The 17,174-nt window shown below is 46.6% G+C and overlaps 1 long non-coding RNA gene across 1 annotated transcript; it reads right to left on the reverse strand.

The window, feature by feature from the left end:
- Positions 1-4,689: 4,689 nt before the first annotated feature.
- On the reverse strand, positions 4,690-16,281 carry LOC141082732 (uncharacterized). The gene is made up of 3 exons (XR_012230564.1): positions 16,168-16,281; positions 6,827-6,849; positions 4,690-4,736 (listed from the first exon to the last, which is right to left on the reverse strand). It is a non-coding gene; the product is annotated as an uncharacterized lncRNA (long non-coding RNA).
- Positions 16,282-17,174: the final 893 nt, after the last annotated feature.

Here is a 17,174-nt window from a genome sequence, read left to right on the forward strand (position 1 = left end):
GGCTTTGGTGATAAGTTCATAAAATGGGTCAAAACATTGTATATGAAGCCTAAGGCCCGTATTATTGTGAACAATTCCATATCTGAGTCCTTTTCATTACAGAGGGAGACCCGTCAGGGGTGCCCCCTTTCCCCGGCTCTCTTCGCCCTTGCGATTGAGGCATTGGCAATACGTATAAGGTCCTCCCCTGGCATTAGGGGTATAGATATAGGGGATCGGGTAGATACCATAGGTCTATATGCAGATGATATGGTGATATTTAAGGACGAGGCGGAGGAAACTTTGCCTCAAGTGATTGCCACCATAGATGGATTCAGTAAATATTCGGGTTTATATATAAATTGGGAAAAGTCTGCCCTGTTACCCCTCTCCCATGCCCAGATGCCCCGACTGGAGCCTCTCTCCTCGTGATCTATTGTATCTAGCTTTAAATATCTGGGTGTCCATACATTCCATAACAGTACGCTTGACTTACAACTTAATATCTGCCCACTGCTGGAACTGGTTAAATTTGCAGCCTGGAGTAAATTACCGCTGTCTGTGGCCGGACGCATTAACCTGATTAAAATGATAGTACTTCCCAAACTTAGCTATTCTCTTCAGCATAGTGGTGTAATGATACCCAAGTCCTTCTTTGTGAATCTTAATTCCCAGGTTACATCTTTTATATGGGGGAAAACCAGACCCAAACTTAAATTGTCCACTCTACAGAGGCCTAAAAAGGGAGGTGGGGCAGCGCTGCCAGATTTTTTCCTATATTATTTGGCTGGACAGGCTAGAGCCTTAGGTAAATGGATGCTGGGTAACTATCTCCCTAATTCTGAAAGTCACTTGCTTCACGCTGCAGGAACTGATTGCCCACTGGGTTTCCTGGAGTTGGAGAGGCCTAGTGTCCCTCGTTTACTGCCCCTGCTCCGTCTGGCACGATTAGTATGGAGGCAAATTAAGAAAGTGATTGGATTCCAAGATATCATAGCTGAAATGCCCCTATGGGGAAAATGTCTATTTCCCGGTATTGCTAAGTCACCCGTCCGCTGATTTTTGGATCCAACATAATGTCTCCCTGATAGGAGACTTGTATGATCATGGGACCTTAATGTCTTTTGAGCAGATACAGGCTAAGTATGATGTTCCGAGATCTCAATTTTTCCGCTATTTACAGCTAAGATCGGCTCTCCAGTCGCACATAAGGTGTATGGGTGTGGGCCGTGCCATTTCGTCCCTACCTTTGATAGGGACCTTTCTTAACTCACAGGGTCCCCAGGGTGTCATCTCCTCTTTATATACGTACATGCTGTCACTGGGAGTAGAATCTGCCATAAGCTCTGTTAAAGGGAAGTGGGAAAGACTCATCCCTAATACGCTGGGAGAGGAGTGGGAAGAGATCCTGGAATCTCCGATTGGAGTCTCACCATCTATTAATAATAGAATGATACAGTTGTATACAATAAACCAATCATATTTAACTCCGATACGACTTTTTAGAATGGGTCGATTCAAGTTGTCGGAATGATTGCGATGTCATTCACCAGATGCGGACTTTATCCACATGATATGGCAATGTCCCACTACCCTACAGTACTGGAAAGAGGTGACGTTATTCTTGTCATCACTGGTGCAAACTCCTGTCCCTCTTGAACCACTGGTCTGCTTGTTTGGGGTATGGGAGGAGGAGGTTTGGGGTCACCATGCTGGGATTTTTCTACGTGAGACGCTGTTTATGGCACGGAAAGTATTGGCATTACGGTGGATGGGTAATTCATGTCCTTGTCTTAAAACCTGGATTGACTTGGTAAATACGATTGTTCCATACGAGCGCACACTATATCAGAACTGAGGATGCTTGGGTAAATTTGAAAAGATCTGGGGGAGGTGGAATTCTTCTCGTCTTACTTTGTAGAATGAAGACATTGTATATGAGATAATATAGTGCAAGATAGTAGGCTGCGAATTAGTAAATAGTTGATGTAGTTGTAGGTTAGTTTAGGAATCTATAATCAAGCTATATTATTTGAGTGATAAGGTAAAGGCTGATGAGATAGGACTGATGTACATGCTTATAATGTATAGCCTGTTGCTCTCTGTATATGCTTGGGGGATTATGCATATCTTATCAGTATATTAATAAGAGTATTCAATTTTCTCCCTTTTTTTTTTTTGTTTAGTATTTAACAGACAGATGGTAATGTGTATGCTCTGTACAATGTTTATAGCCACAAGCAAATCTGTATGTTGTACATTACATTTTTTTTTCTTCTTGTTTAATAAACGAATAAAAAAAAAAAAAAGGAAATACATGTAGCCGCACACTCCAGTCCGAGTGTCGGCGGCAGTGGTGCCGGGTGTTGATGCGAGAGACTCGTACGAGTTTCTCACATCACACAAGCTAGTGTGACCCCGGCCATAGAATGATTATTGTATTCAGCATTTGCAGGGTGCTGTAGCCTAGTGTTTGTATCTAGGGTATGTGCCCACAGTTTTTTTTATTTCAGGGGGCAGAGCTGCTTCAGGAAAGTGTCTTAAGTCCTTTACTTGAAGGCGCCATGTTCTTTTGTGCCACCGGCGTCTTTTCTCAATAGTTTCTATTAGGCTATGTGCACACGTTGCGGAATTGCCACGGAAATTTCCGCAACTCCCTGCCACGGGTAAATACGCTAGAATTTTCATGCGTAATTCCCCGTTTTAAATAGCGTTTTGCAAGCGTAATTAGCTTGCAGAATGCTAGCATTTTCCAAGCGATCTGTAGCATCGCTTGGAAAACTGATTGGCAGTTTAATTATTATACATTTTTATGCAGAGATATGGTACCCAGGGCCTGGAGGAGACTCTCCTACAGACCCTGGGTACCATACGCACATTTTCCGCATGGTGGGCATAGCCATATGCGGAAAGTAAGCGGAACAATGCATTCCTGTGTGCAGAATTCCCGCGATTCCGCACAAAGAATGAGCCTGCTGCGTATTTTTCCGCAGTGCGATTTTGCCGCGGAAAAGCACGCAGCATTAGCACAGCATGTGTGGAATGCCATTGAATACAATGGCCTGCTTACTTTATGTGTTTTCGCAGCGTGGCGAAAAAAGAGTGTCAAAAACGCATAAAATACGCAGGAATTCCGGGCGTGTGCACATAGCCTTATAGTTGCAAGTGACAGAATGTGCTACTTCTTTTAATGGCCTCAGTTTCCAAGCACTGAAGCAGATAAAAGTAACAGACGGAGCAGGTAGAGCAATTTGGTTTTACATTGCTGTGCACTAAGTTCATGTTTAGCGGCAGGTTTGTGGCGCTTCTTCAATCCGCCTGAAAAAGATGTGTGCACATACCCTTAGGCTAGGTTCACATTGCGTTAATGCAGTCCGTTCAATGCATAGCGTTGACGGACTGCATTAACGCTACTGTCATATTGTGATCGCATTTAGCAATCACGCTAGTGCAGCTTTCCTGTCTGTGCTAGCGGTGATGGACCCCCACACGCTGAAGCCCGCGTCAGAGGGCCCATCACAGAATGACGGCACATCGCGAACGCATGCCGATTATGACATACGTTGGCGATGCGCTCATCTATTGCAGTCTATGGGAGTGTTAACGGATCCGTTACATAGCGTTAATGCCGTTATGTAACAGATGTGTTAAACGCTGCCCACAAACGCAATATGAACCCAGCCTTACCTTGGTCCTGCAGCCACAAAATACATGCATCCCAACATGAAAACGATCTCTCCAATCTCGTTTCTTAAAAGTTACCTCTTTTGCTTCTTTAAGGAAGGCAAGGCAGCAATAAACTGGTTAATGAGTCACTACACATGGGCCGGTGATGTGTGCTTGCCCCCAGACAGAAACTTTAGTGATTTTCACATATGAAAAAATAAAAATTAAAAGCTTCTCCTATACATTACAATGTTAATCAACGCAGAGCGTACACTGGTGCTATCTATGTGGGGTCTGTGATTGGCACAGGTTCATAGACTTGTGTAGGTGATTTTGTATGTGACAACGATAAACGAAAATGTCTCTGATTTTTATTTGGGGAGACACACTCTGCAAAAACAGGAGCCTGTGAGCAGCACCATAGACTATAATGGAAAAGAAATAATGAAAAACACAGAGCATGAACGTGAGAAATGGACGTCTGAATCAGACTTTACTGTCATTACTGTGCTATAGCATGTACATGACCACCAACCAACCATATACACGTCAGTCCGTGTCCTATACGGCCTATTCACACAGGAGGACGCATGTCTCTGTGCACACAGCAACTGGTAATATGATCTGCACATGTAGAATGTCCTGTTCTCAGGAGCGCATGTCCTGTTTACCCGGAGAAATGTGCTACCATGAACCTTCATTTTTAAGCTGGCTAAAAATTGTCTCACATGACTAATAATCATTTGCTCTTACATTAGGTGATTACTGACCTATTTAAACAAGCCAATAATCAGGAAGACGCGCTCTTATAATCACACATTTCATGATTATTGGCTCATCTAAATTGGCCATAATTCAGTGGCTTTTGGCTATGCAGCGCCACAACACTAAACATTTTGATTGCAAGCTGCTGACCTGTACTTAGATTATCTAGAGAGCAAGCTTACAGAAGTTACAAGATGTGGGCCTGTGTTCTGAAAAAATGCCAGGGCTGAATTTCAGTCCCAGTCCGGCCCTGCATGGAACGGTAATGTGCAGTACATACCAAAACGTCCTGAAGTCATCGTCCGAATCACATTCTGAATCCTCTCCTGTAGAGTAATTAAAGGAAATATTGATCAGTCCAGATGATAAAATCATGTATGTAACATGTAGTAGGTGTGCGATAGATTTAGGTATGTATACATTTTTTTTTTAGTGCTCAGCATAAAGTAACTACAACCCTTTCAAAAAGTGGGATTTTAAATAATACCTCACTAAAAACAAGAACAGTATCTAAATTGCTGACAAGATGGAGTTTCACAGAACATTCTTTCACCCATAGAATGAAAGGAAGGTTAATATTTAAACTTCCATTACAAAATGTTCAGTTTTACCTAAATTAGTTAATGCAAAAATGAATGCTCCCCACAACAAAACAACTACATCTAATATTTTGTATCACTTCTATGATTGCTAAGGACAGCGCCAAGTCTTCTAGACATTGAATCAATAGGCTGGTGACATATTGTAACATCTATCTTCTTCTATTCTTCCTGAATGACCTTTTCTGAGCCTGGGTGTAGAGCGATTCTCAGCTTGTGTCTTCAGAATTCCCCTACAGGTGTTTCGGTTGGGTACAGACAGTGACAGAGGTACAGTGGGGCAATCATACTGAAAGGGGGGGTGTGGATCCAACACATTTTGTGGGCAGCATACTGTGCATATTGTGGATGTGTGAGGGGGTAGCTGTTTGGCATCATAGCTTGTGGGTCTGGGGGGACTTCTGGGGAAGCATACTGTGTGTATGGGGAGGACTGTGGGAATACCATGAATTGTGTAGGGTAAACAGAGGAGTCATCACACACTGTGTATGGTGGCTGTGATGGTCATTATACTGTGCGTGGGACGGACCTTTGGGGTATGGGACGTTATAAAAATTAATAAATTATATGGCTTTGATTGGTTGCTCTACTAAGAGCACGTTACAGTAAACTCTGTTAACAGTGCCAGTTGATCAGTTAACTTTGCTTAAGATTTCTCCTAATATTCTTAAATTTAGTGTGTTAGTTTAGCCGCGCACAACAGTCAGTCTCTCATGTGAGCTCTTGAGAAAACTAATCCCCGCTCTCTGTAAAGCCCCCCCTAGCGAGATCGCTGCTGAGTCACAAGTTTTGTGACGCAACAGCGATCTCACCAGCGAGATCGCTGTGTGTGACACCTATCAGCGACCGCCCCCCCCTGCCGGGTATCAATGATCATGCTGGAATGGCCAGGACATTTTTTTTGGTTGCTGGTCTCCCGCTGGCCAGCACGCATCACTGCGTGTGGCAGGCGGGAGACCAGCAATCAGGAGCTTGTAACCAAGGTAAACAGTGGGTTTCTAAGCACCCCGTGGAGCTTAGAAACCCTCTATGTACCTTAGTTACCAGTGCGCTGATGCAGGGAGCTGGTAACGAAGGTAAACAGCGGGTTTCTAAGTGCCGCGTGGCACTTAGAAACCCGCTGTTTACCTTGGTTACCAGCTCCCTGCATCAGCGCGCTGGTAACTAAGGTACACAGCGACGCCAGCGCTCGTCGTCTCTGGTGCTGGTCGCTGGTGAAGCTGCCTGTTTGGTAGCTCACCAGCGATCATGTAGCGACACACCAGCGATCCTGACAAGTTGATATCGTCGTCAGGATCACTGGTGAGTCGTTATGTGTGATGGGGCCCTTAAAAGAGAATATGTCAGTAGGCTTTTGCTATGTAATCTGAGGCCAGCAGGAGATAAAGACTGAAACACAGAATTCAGGGATGTCTCACTTGTCAACGTGCGTGCTGCTGTTCACTAACTGTGAAGGATTATCACAAAGATTAACATTGCCGGACTATACTAGTTCAGCAACGGCCCCTCCTGTGATAAGCAGCTCACTGTCCATGGAGAGCGTGGTGTGGGCAGGGGCAGCTTTCTCAGCTCTGCTTCATTCTGAGTCTCAAGGCTCTGAGTCAGAACTGCTGCACCCAGAAATCTAAGTGATACATGGTGGGATTCAGCTTCTCTCTGCCTGCATTACACTGCTCTCAGATAAGTATTAAAAGCTGCTTGCAGAGTCCCCTAAAGATTTTATTGGTGGTGTCAAACCTTTATATGTTCCTTTAAAAAACCTATAGTATAAAAAAATTTGGAATAAAGAAAATATAAAGTCACATGTTTGATCATACCTTCTGAGCAAGGCTCTATTACACTGTAAATTAAAAAAAAAACATTATATGCATGTAAAAAATATTAATTACAATATCAAAATTAACAAACAAAATTGTTATTTTATAAAGTAAAACACTAGTACTGGAACTTACACTAAAGGGAAACTGTCAAGTGAAAAAAAATGCAATTAACCTGCAGATATGGGGATAATCTGTTAATAGTGCTCTGAACTGTCTGTTGCGGGCGCTTAGAATCTCACTACCAGGAGAAAATGAAACGTATTCGTCCCGGTAGCAACTGGATTTCACTCACCACTGACTAAGAAAAGATAAGGAATAAAGTTTGAACATAACTGTTCACGCAATAATTTTCATTCTTTTTATTGGAATAATTGTAGATTCAGACTTAAGGCAGCAAAACCACGAAGGAACACAAACTAGGAGTAAAGAGACACACTTACCCCAGGATATGTGCTAAACCTTTACACATCCAAGGTATTGTCTCAAGCAGCTTCTAAACCAAAGTGGCAGCGAGGGTAGATATAGCTTACTTAGACAATGCAGCCCTTCATAAGAACGGAGCACAAAATTTATTTCACAAGTGCTTTTTTTTACATTTTATTTCAATAAGTGTCCCTTTGTGGATTTGGTGCATAAAGTTTAGATCCACAATGTGTAATTTCCAATAAAAACAAGGAAAACCATTGCATAAAAAGAATTCTTCAAACTTTCGATTGGTACTGCACTTAACCCCTTCATGACATATAGGTATGTCATACGTCGTGTCTCCCCCTTTGATGCGGGCTCCGAGCATCATTTCAGGCATATCGACAGCTAATCGGATCAGCTGTCATGTGCTCTTCCCAGCCAAGAGCAGAAACACGATCCACCTGCGACTGTTAACATTTTAAATACAGCTGTCAACCCGGGGTCTGCTGGAGATCCCTGTGGTTGTCATTGCCGATCTGGTATGTGCGCCGCCCAGTGTCCGGCATTCATAGCAGATAAGCATTTCTGCTACATATGGCACAAGCGATGAAAAGTAAAAAAAAAAGTTTTTTTTTTTTTAAAGTTCAACTAACATCCTTTTGCTCCATTCAAAATAAAGCAAAAACAAAAAAGACACATATTTTGTATCTCCAGAACCAAATACGCCCAATCTATCGAAATGTAAAAAAATTAATATCGGTAAATGGCGTAATGAGAAAAAATATCAACACAAAAGAATTAGGTTTCTTTGGTTGCTGAAACATTGCAATAAAATACAATGACAGGCAATCAAAACATATCTACCACCCCAAAATGGAATCAAAAACATAGGCTTGGCACGCAAAAATAAGCAGTCACCCAGTCTCAGATGATGAAATATAGGCTGGAGTCACACTTACTGTATAAAAAAATCGGTCCGATTTTGACAGCCGAGAATCGCACAAATGTTCCCTCACCAGTGATCCGTATGTCATCCGTGTGCAATGCGAGGATGCGATTTCCTCACATCTAGTAACAGTGTGACATCAGTATGCGATTTAACATGAGGTTTTACATACAGCAGTTCTCTCTATGTAAAACCTCGTGTTAAAATAGCATTGTAAAACACAACTGGAAACCTCTTTTTAATACCAAATAATCTTCAAAACACATATACACAAATATATTTAAAGCAGTTAGATTTATAGATGTCAGTGACTAATACTGTTAGTAGTGTCTATGTGTAAAATTTGGGACCTGTATGTATTTTATAAAAGGCGGAATAAAGTATTTTAATGAAATAAAACAATAAACACAGTTTTCCATCTTTATTCTTCTGGTAATCAAAATGATGCACTCAATCTCCTGTAAAAACTAAAAAACTAAAAAACCAGATCATCGCAGGTCAGGCTGGGGGGCTGTGCAGCATCAGTTAAATCAGCGCTAGTCATGGATGCTGCGCGGTGATGAACTTGGGAGCATGGGAAAACCGTGGTCCCTTGCTAAGCTCTTAATATCTGCCCTCAGTCACTGGCTTTCCCTCTCTGGCCCAGAAAATTGCGCGGGAGCCTACACCAGTTTTATTCGTGAATACATTCTTTTAGTGAATACATACAGGTCCCAAATTTTACACACACACACTACTAACAGTATTAGTCACTGACATCTATAAATCTAACTGTTCTGCATGGGTTTACGGTGTGTAAACCACTGGTTCTATCCTGTTGGCTTCTGCAATGATGCTACAGAAGCCGACAAATGAATTATCGACTATTCTGCTATATCTCTATGAAATAGAGATATATACACACACACACACACCTATACTATGTGTATATATCTTTGCTATTGTAACCTGTCAGTGTGATTTTACAATATAGCACACTGAATTGCCGGCTTTTCATAGGACATCGGTGCATATTTCTCGCAAGTCTCACTGATGGTCCATGTGGTGTGCAAGTTTTTCCCGCCTTGCATATGGTGATGGGAGATGCCCCATATAGATTAACAGTAGTCTGAGTGCTATGATTTTTTTCTCACATAGCACTTGTCCGTGTTCCTCTCTAGTTGTGATGGTTACCAAGGGTGAACCCACTGGACCGCGGTAAGTGAACCTCCCCTGGGCGAGCGGGCCAGGTGGACCACCCCCTATACAGGGAGCGTTAGGGACAGGCCCAGGGGAAACTACTCACCACGGCAGCTGGTACCCGAGGAGGATGGAGGCACGACAAGAGATGTAACAGGCAGGCAGATGGATGAGCTGGACCGGAACCGGTAGGACTGGAACCCAGGAACGGAGGCTGGAGGATACTGGCAGACAAGGCAGGAACGGTGAAACACGGGTCAGACGAAGACACAGGCTGGAAGCGGACACGAGATGGCGGGCACTGGGAGGAACACAAGGACCAGGTAAAACAGGGAGCACGGGAAAAGGACAGGCAGACTGAGAGACAGAGTCACAGTAAGAGACACAAGTGACGATTAGGCGGTGATTCGGAGGAAGAGGCTGCCTCTTATGGAGACAAGAGTTCCGGGTCATGTCAGCAGGGTCAGGAAGGCGGGGAGAAGGACTGGCTTGGCCTGTACTGGGATCTGAGGCGCAAGGCGCGCATGCGCCCCGGGTAGACCACCGGGACTGAGCGCGGGCCAGAGGGCAGTAGTGCAGGCGAGCGCACGCCTGCTGCAGGAGCGCGCCGAAGGCGGTGGGCGCTCCCGGAGGCCACGGGCGACGCGGAGCCCGATAGGGAGGCGACAGCAGGAGCCGAACACGAGGTGGGGGCGGTGAGCGTGGAGCCAGCGGAGGCGATAAGCGTGACAGTACCCCCCCTTTTACGCCCCTTCCTCCCAAGGCCGGAAAGAAACTTAGCTAAAATCTGGGGGGCTTGAATGTTCTCCCGGGGTTCCCAGGATCTCTCCTCTGGGCCAAAACCTTTCCAGTCAATTAAAAAAAGGTTTTACCTCTAGATCTTTTCATAGCAAGAATTTCCTTAACCTCAAAGACATCCTGTGCGGACACGGGCGCGGGAGTACTGCCAGTAGAAGCATGGAACTGGTTGGGTATGACCGGTTTCAAGAGGGAAACATGAAATGAATTAGGGATCCGTAGAGAAGTGGGGAGTCTTAGCTTGTAGGCAACGTCATTGATACGAGCTAAAACCTCAAAGGGTCCGATGTAGCGGGGACCTAGTTTATAGGAGGGAATCTTGAGACGAACAAATTTTGAGGATAGCCAAACTTTATCCCCAGGGCGGTACAACGGAGAATCCAGGCGTTTCTTATCGGCGTGCCTTTTGAACCCGTCACGTGCTCGCTTAAGTGCGGTTTTGGTCTCCTGCCAGACCCTGGAGAACTCCTCGGTCAGAAGATCGGCCGCCGGCACACCCGAGGTCGGGAGTACCGGCAGAGGTATACCAGGATGTTGACCGTAGACAGTAAAGAAAGGCGACTTGGCGGATTATTCACTGGTATGGTTGTTGTAAGCGAATTCGGCCCAAGGGAGCAAGCTGGACCAATTGTTCTGGTGGGCGTTGGAAAAATGTCGGAGGTATGTTACGAGGATCTGGTTCGTGCGTTCCGCTTGACCGTTGGATTGAGGGTGATAAGCGGAGGAAAAGTCCAACGTTACTTCCATTAGCTTGCATAGGGCCCTCCAGAAACGCGAGGTAAACTGAACCCCTCTGTCCGAGACAATGTGCTTGGGGAAGCCATGAATCCGGAAGACATGAGATATAAAAATTCTCGCCAGGTCAGGGGCGGAAGGTAAACCGGGCAGAGGGATGAAGTGGGCCATCTTGGAGAAGCGGTCCACGACCACCAGAATGACTGTGTGACCTGAGGACCAAGGCAGATCCGTAATAAAATCCATCGCGATATGCTGCCACGGAGCCGAGGGAACCAGAAGTGGATGCAGAAAACCGGAGGGTGGCTGTCGTGGGACCTTGTTCTTGGCACACGAAGGGCAGGAGAGGATGAAACTTCGGACATATTGGGACAAAGAAGGCCACCAATAAAAGTGAGAGATGAGGAAGAGTGTTTTCTTGAGGCCAGCATGACCTGCTAACTTGGTAGCATGACCCCAATGTAGAACTCGCCTCCTGTCATCATCTTGGACAAAAGTCTTGCCGGGGGGCAAGGAAGTCAGGTTAACTGGTGCGACTACGATGAGCTTGTTTGGCTCCACAATGTGCGAAGGCTCCTCCTCGTTGTCGGAGACCAGAAAGGATTGGGATAGGGCATCTGCTTTGAGATTCTTATCACCCGGACGGAAATGGAGCTCAAAATCGAACCGGTTAAAGAATAATGGCCATCGAACCTGCCGGGGATTAAGCCTTTGTGCTGATTGAATGTAGGCTAGATTCTTGTGGTCGGTGTAGATCTGGAGTGGGTGTACAGCTCCCTCCAGAAGATACCGCCACTCCTCCAAGGCTAGCTTAATGGCAAGCAGCTCTCTGTCCCCGATGGTATAGTTTCTCTCCGAAGGGGAGAATGTCTTGGAGAAGAAGCCGCAGGTAACCAGGCGACCGGAAGGAGATCTCTGAGAGAGAACCGCACCGGCTCCGGTGGCAGAAGCGTCTACCTCTAGGGTGAATGGTTTGTTAGCCTCTGGACGGTGTAGCACCGGGGCTGTGGCAAAGGCTTGCCTCAAGGTTCGGAAGGCGTTCTCGGCCTCAGGAGGCCAGTGGTGAGGATCGGCTCCCTTTCGGATCAAAGCAGAGATGGGAGCAGTCAGAGAGGAAAAGTGCGGAATAAACTGCCGGTAATAGTTGGCGAATCCCAGGAACCGCTGGATTGCCTTAATTCCCTGAGGACGCGGCCAGTTGAGTACAGCAGACACTTTTCCCGGATCCATGCGCAAGCCAGAATCGGAAATGATGTAACCCAAGAACGGCAGAGACGACTGTTCGAAGGCGCATATGTCCAGCTTGGTGTAGAGACGATGTGTTCTCAAACGAAGTAAAACTTGACGCACGTCTTTTCGGTGTGTGGACAAATCCGGGGAGAACACCAGAATGTCGTCCAAGTAAACCACCACGCAGGAGTAGAGAAGATCTCGGAATATGTCGTTGACAAATTCTTGGAACACTGCGGGAGCATTGCATAAGCCGAAGGGCATAACCAGGTACTCATAATGGCCATCACGGGTGTTGAAGGCGGTCTTCCATTCATCACCAGAGCGGATCCGGACCAGATTGTAGGCCCCTCGAAGATCTAATTTTGTGAAGATCCGTGCACCCCGTAGACGGTCAAATGGCTCCGGAATGAGGGGAAGAGGGTATTTGTTCTTGATGGTGATATCGTTGAGCCCTCTATAATCAATACAGGGACGCAGGGACCCATCCTTCTTCTTGACAAAAAAGAACCCAGCTCCTGCAGGTGAGGAAGACTTGCGAATAAAGCGTTTGGCCAAGTTTTCCTGTACGTATTCGGACATAGCCTGGGTCTCAGAGGGGGACAGCGGGTAGATCCGACCACGAGGCGGCGTAGAACCGGGGAGCAGATCGATGGGGCAGTCATATGGACGATGCGGGGGCAGGGTCTCTGCTTCCTTCTTGTCAAAGACGTCCAAAAAGGCCCTGTAGGCGGAGGGTAACTCGGTTGACATCAAGGTTGAACGTGGGAATTTCGGCGGCTGTACAGGGAGTAAACACTTGTCTTGACAAAGTTGACCCCACCGCAGAACATCACCAGAGCGCCAATCCAGGATAGGCTCGTGGATCCTTAGCCAGGGGAGTCCCAGGAGGATGGCATGGGACAAGGAAGGCAGCACGTAGAATACTATCTTCCCCGGTGTAAGGCTCCGACCTGAAGCTCCACCTCTTCGGTAACCTGAGTAACGGACTCCCGCAGGGGTTGACCGTCGACCGAAGCAATCTGCCGAGGGGTCTCCAGGGATCTGACAGGAATTCCAAGCCTCTTAACCGCCTCGAGTTGAATGAAGTTACCGGCCGCCCCAGAATCTATATAGGCCCATTCAGAAAAACGTTTAGAACCCAGATGCAAAAGGACAGATAGAGTCAAGGGTAGAGTGGAGTCAAAATTACCTAGGAAGACCTCTCTTACCTGTCCTAGGCGGAGGCGTTTCCCGGGCGAGTGGGACAGGCGCGAAGAAAGTGGGACGCACTCCCACAGTAGAAACAGAGCCCCTGTTCGACCCTCTCTCTCCGACGCTCCTCCACCGGTTTGAGGCGATCCACTTGCATGGGTTCCGGTAGCGGGAGCGTGGAAGCTGGTGTTGAGCGGACTCGAGGTGGACTCCGAACGGCCGGAAGAGCGCGAGGGGGTCTTCTGTCCCTAGCGAGCTCTCGGGAACGTTCTTGAAAGCGGAGGTCGATGCGGGTAGCCAAAGAGATTAAATCCTCCAAGGAGGTGGGGGTATCACGACCCGCCAACTCGTCCTTGATTCGCCCCGAAAGACCCCGCCAAAAGGCTCCCACCAAGGCCTCATTGTTCCAACCCAACTCTGAGGACAGGGTGCGAAACCGAATGGCGTACTGACCTACTGAGAGCGCGCCCTGATGAAGATTGAACAACGCTTCGGTGGGGCCTGATCATTCTGTGATGGTTCCCAAGGGTGAACCCACTGGACCGCGGTAAGCGAACCTCCCCTGGGCGAGCGGGCCAGGTGGACCACCCCCTATACAGGGAGCGTTAGGGACAGGCCCAGGGGAAACTACTCACCACGGCAGCTGGTACCCGAGGAGGATGGAGGCACGACAAGAGATGTAACAGGCAGGCAGATGGATGAGCTGGACCGGAACCGGTAGGACTGGAACCCAGGAACGGAGGCTGGAGGATACTGGCAGACAAGGCAGGAACGGTGAAACACGGGTCAGAAGAAGACACAGGCTGGAAGCGGACACGAGATGGCGGGCACTGGGAGGAACACAAGGACCAGGTAAAACAGGGAGCACGGGAAAAGGACAGGCAGACTGAGAGCCAGAGTCACAGTAAGAGACACAAGTGACGATCAGGCAGTGATTCAGAGGAAGAGGCTGCCTCTTATGGAGACAAGAGTTCCGGGTCAGGTCAGCAGGGTCAGGAAGGTGGGGAGAAGGACTGGCTTGGCCTGTACTGGGATCTGAGGCGCAAGGCGCGCATGCACCCCAGGTAGACCACCGGGACTGAGCGCGGGCCAGAGGGCAGTAATGCAGGCGAGCGCACGCCTGCTGCAGGAGCGCGCCGAAGGCGGCGGGCGCTCCCGGAGGCCACGGGCGACGCGGAGCCCGATAGGGAGGCGACAGCAGGAGCCGAACACGAGGTGGGGGCGGTGAGCGTGGAGCCAGCGGAGGCGGTAAGCGTGACACTAGTTTGACTCCAGCCATAGACACCATTCGGCACCATTTTTTTCCCCAAATTTTGGAATTTTTTTTAGCACTTAAATAAACAAGAACCTATACATGTTTGGTATCTGCAAACTTGTAATGACCTGGCGCATGTGCCGTACTGCTTTTCGGCTTTGCTTGCAGTTGGACAAAGCATACAGCGAACGCGCGAGATCCCATTTGAATGTGCACGTGTGAAATTTATACGCGATCTGCGATATTCACAGCAAGGAATACATACAGCAAGTCGAGGAGGGGTGGAGTGAGGGAACCGAAGCAACGCCCATCGGACCGGACACATACAGCTCAGGAGCAATAAAAAAGGTTTTATGGTTGATACATGGGGAGTCAGAGGGTTTCAGAAGTAACATAGTTACATAACATAGTTTTGAAGGCTGAAGGAAGACCTTATGTCCATCTAGTTCAGCCTATTTTTAGTGCAGCTGTTCTGCATTGTTGATGTAGTTGTGGAATGCATAGCTGACACTCAATTAACTGATATTTTTAGCTGGTAGGCCAAAAAAGAGGTGACAGGTTCCCTTTAAGTACAGTACCAATCAGAGAAAAACATACCTTTACAAGCCACCCACTGCCCTAAAATGACAGGCCTCTGCCTATGAGCGCATACAGCCCAAGGGCTGTCATTCCAGGGCAGGGGGTATGGAAAAACAGACAGGAGACCGCCTGTCTGACTAGTCATAGTGTGGCCTTGGTCCCCATCGGCTACTAAAAGCCACAGCGTTTCAGAGTAAAACATATATGGCTAAGTTCACACAACCAGCACCTGATATATGCTGGCAACGGTTTAGACAGAATGCATTAATTGTCAGGTTCCCGGTAATAGGAAAAAGCATGTTACTGAATAATAATAAGAGCATATATCCGAAATAGATAAAGCACCTGGCTTAGTCCTAGAATGGTCCAGCTGTGCAAAACAATATACACACACACACACGTGGTACCAACAATTTTGACCACTCTTTTAGTGACAGAAAAACCCACAGTGGTCACAGAAATAACTTGAATCTGACAAAAGTAATAATAAATCAAAAATCTATGAAAATAAAGAAATGAAAGTCAGACATTGCTTTTCAACCATGCTTCCACAGAATTTAAAAAAAAATAAAACTCACGAAATAAGCCTGGACAGAAACGATGGTACACCTGCCAATACTTGGTTGCACAACCATTAATCATTAAACGAGGGGTACCAACAATTTTAGTCACATGTGTATGTGGCTACAACATTCAAATGTTCTCTTTCAGGGTTGAGTTCCCCTAACATCATACCAATAAGCAAGAAGCTTTTTTTGCATGTACCTATTCACTTTTTTGATAAGATTCACCTATACATTTCAAGGGGGTCAACAAAAACGGACCCAATACAGACACGACCCGTATTGCATACGGATCCACTGCAAACTTCTAAGCGTCTCTTTCTTTCCAGCATACATATGAAATACAAAGCACGTTAATATTAAATTTTACTGTAAGTTTAACTTGAATTCAAAGGTTATATAAATTGTCCATCTTTTATTTGTACTATTGAAAGTTGTCAAATTTACTTACAATTCTGAGTCTTCTGGGGCCTCAAACAATGGATCGTTAAACAATATAATTCTGTAGAAACATAGAAATCAAGGTCTCTTTTAGTGTCAAAAAGAAAACAAAAATACAATTTTAAATGATAAAACCATCAACGTGAGGGAATTGTCCTTGCAAATGTGAAGACGTGGTTCTGCCAGCGTGAGGGCCTCATGTTCTGTTGCATTTTCTACTGTTTCTGCGACAGGGATCCATATCAGGACTTAATCGGGAGTAAGCAGTGGACACTATTTCCACAGTGAACCAAACTGTGTAGGCCGATCCTTGTGAACTTTAACTTTACAACTGTGTGAATTAACCCCTTCCCAACATGTGCCGTACATATACTGCTCTGCGCAAAGTGCGTTTCCACAAAAAGCAGTATATCTATGGCGCCACAATCTCACGGCCTCACGCTGAGAGCCACGGCAATCGTGTGCGGGTGTCAGCTGTATGTGACAGCTGACACTCTGCAGCAATGCCCACGATCGGTGCTAGCATTTAACCTTTCAGATTCTGCTGTTACTAGTGACAGCGGCATAGAGAAGCATTGTGCAGGGAGAGGGCTCTCTGTGCGCTTTCATCAGCACATCGCGATGTGATCGCAATGTCCTGATGGTCTCCATGGTGACCCCCGGCATCAAGATGGCAGCGGGGTCGTTCCAGGTCCTGAAGGAAAGGTGGCTTGTGCCGGCACGCTTCCTTCCTTGCCTGTCAGATCGCTAATCTGACATTACATAGTGATGTCCCATCCTGGGACAATGTAAAAAACTTAAAAAAAAAAGTACAAACTGTGGGGGCGTGGCGATGTAGTGGAGCTGAGAGGACGTGCTTAGGCAGAGCTCCCATAATCCTGACTTTAATTCGGTATTTACACCACCCAAATGTGACTTACCTCGGTGATAGTGTGACCTCCTGGAGTTCTCCGGCTTCTGAGGAGGTGTGGTGTGCGGCTCCGGTTGGTGTGGATCTGGGAAAATGCAGGCAGGAAA

This window comes from Dendrobates tinctorius, unplaced genomic scaffold (genome assembly GCF_039654945.1).
Source record: "Dendrobates tinctorius isolate UK_male_01 unplaced genomic scaffold, ASM3965494v1 ptg000019l, whole genome shotgun sequence".
Lineage (NCBI taxonomy): Eukaryota > Metazoa > Chordata > Amphibia > Anura > Dendrobatidae > Dendrobates > Dendrobates tinctorius.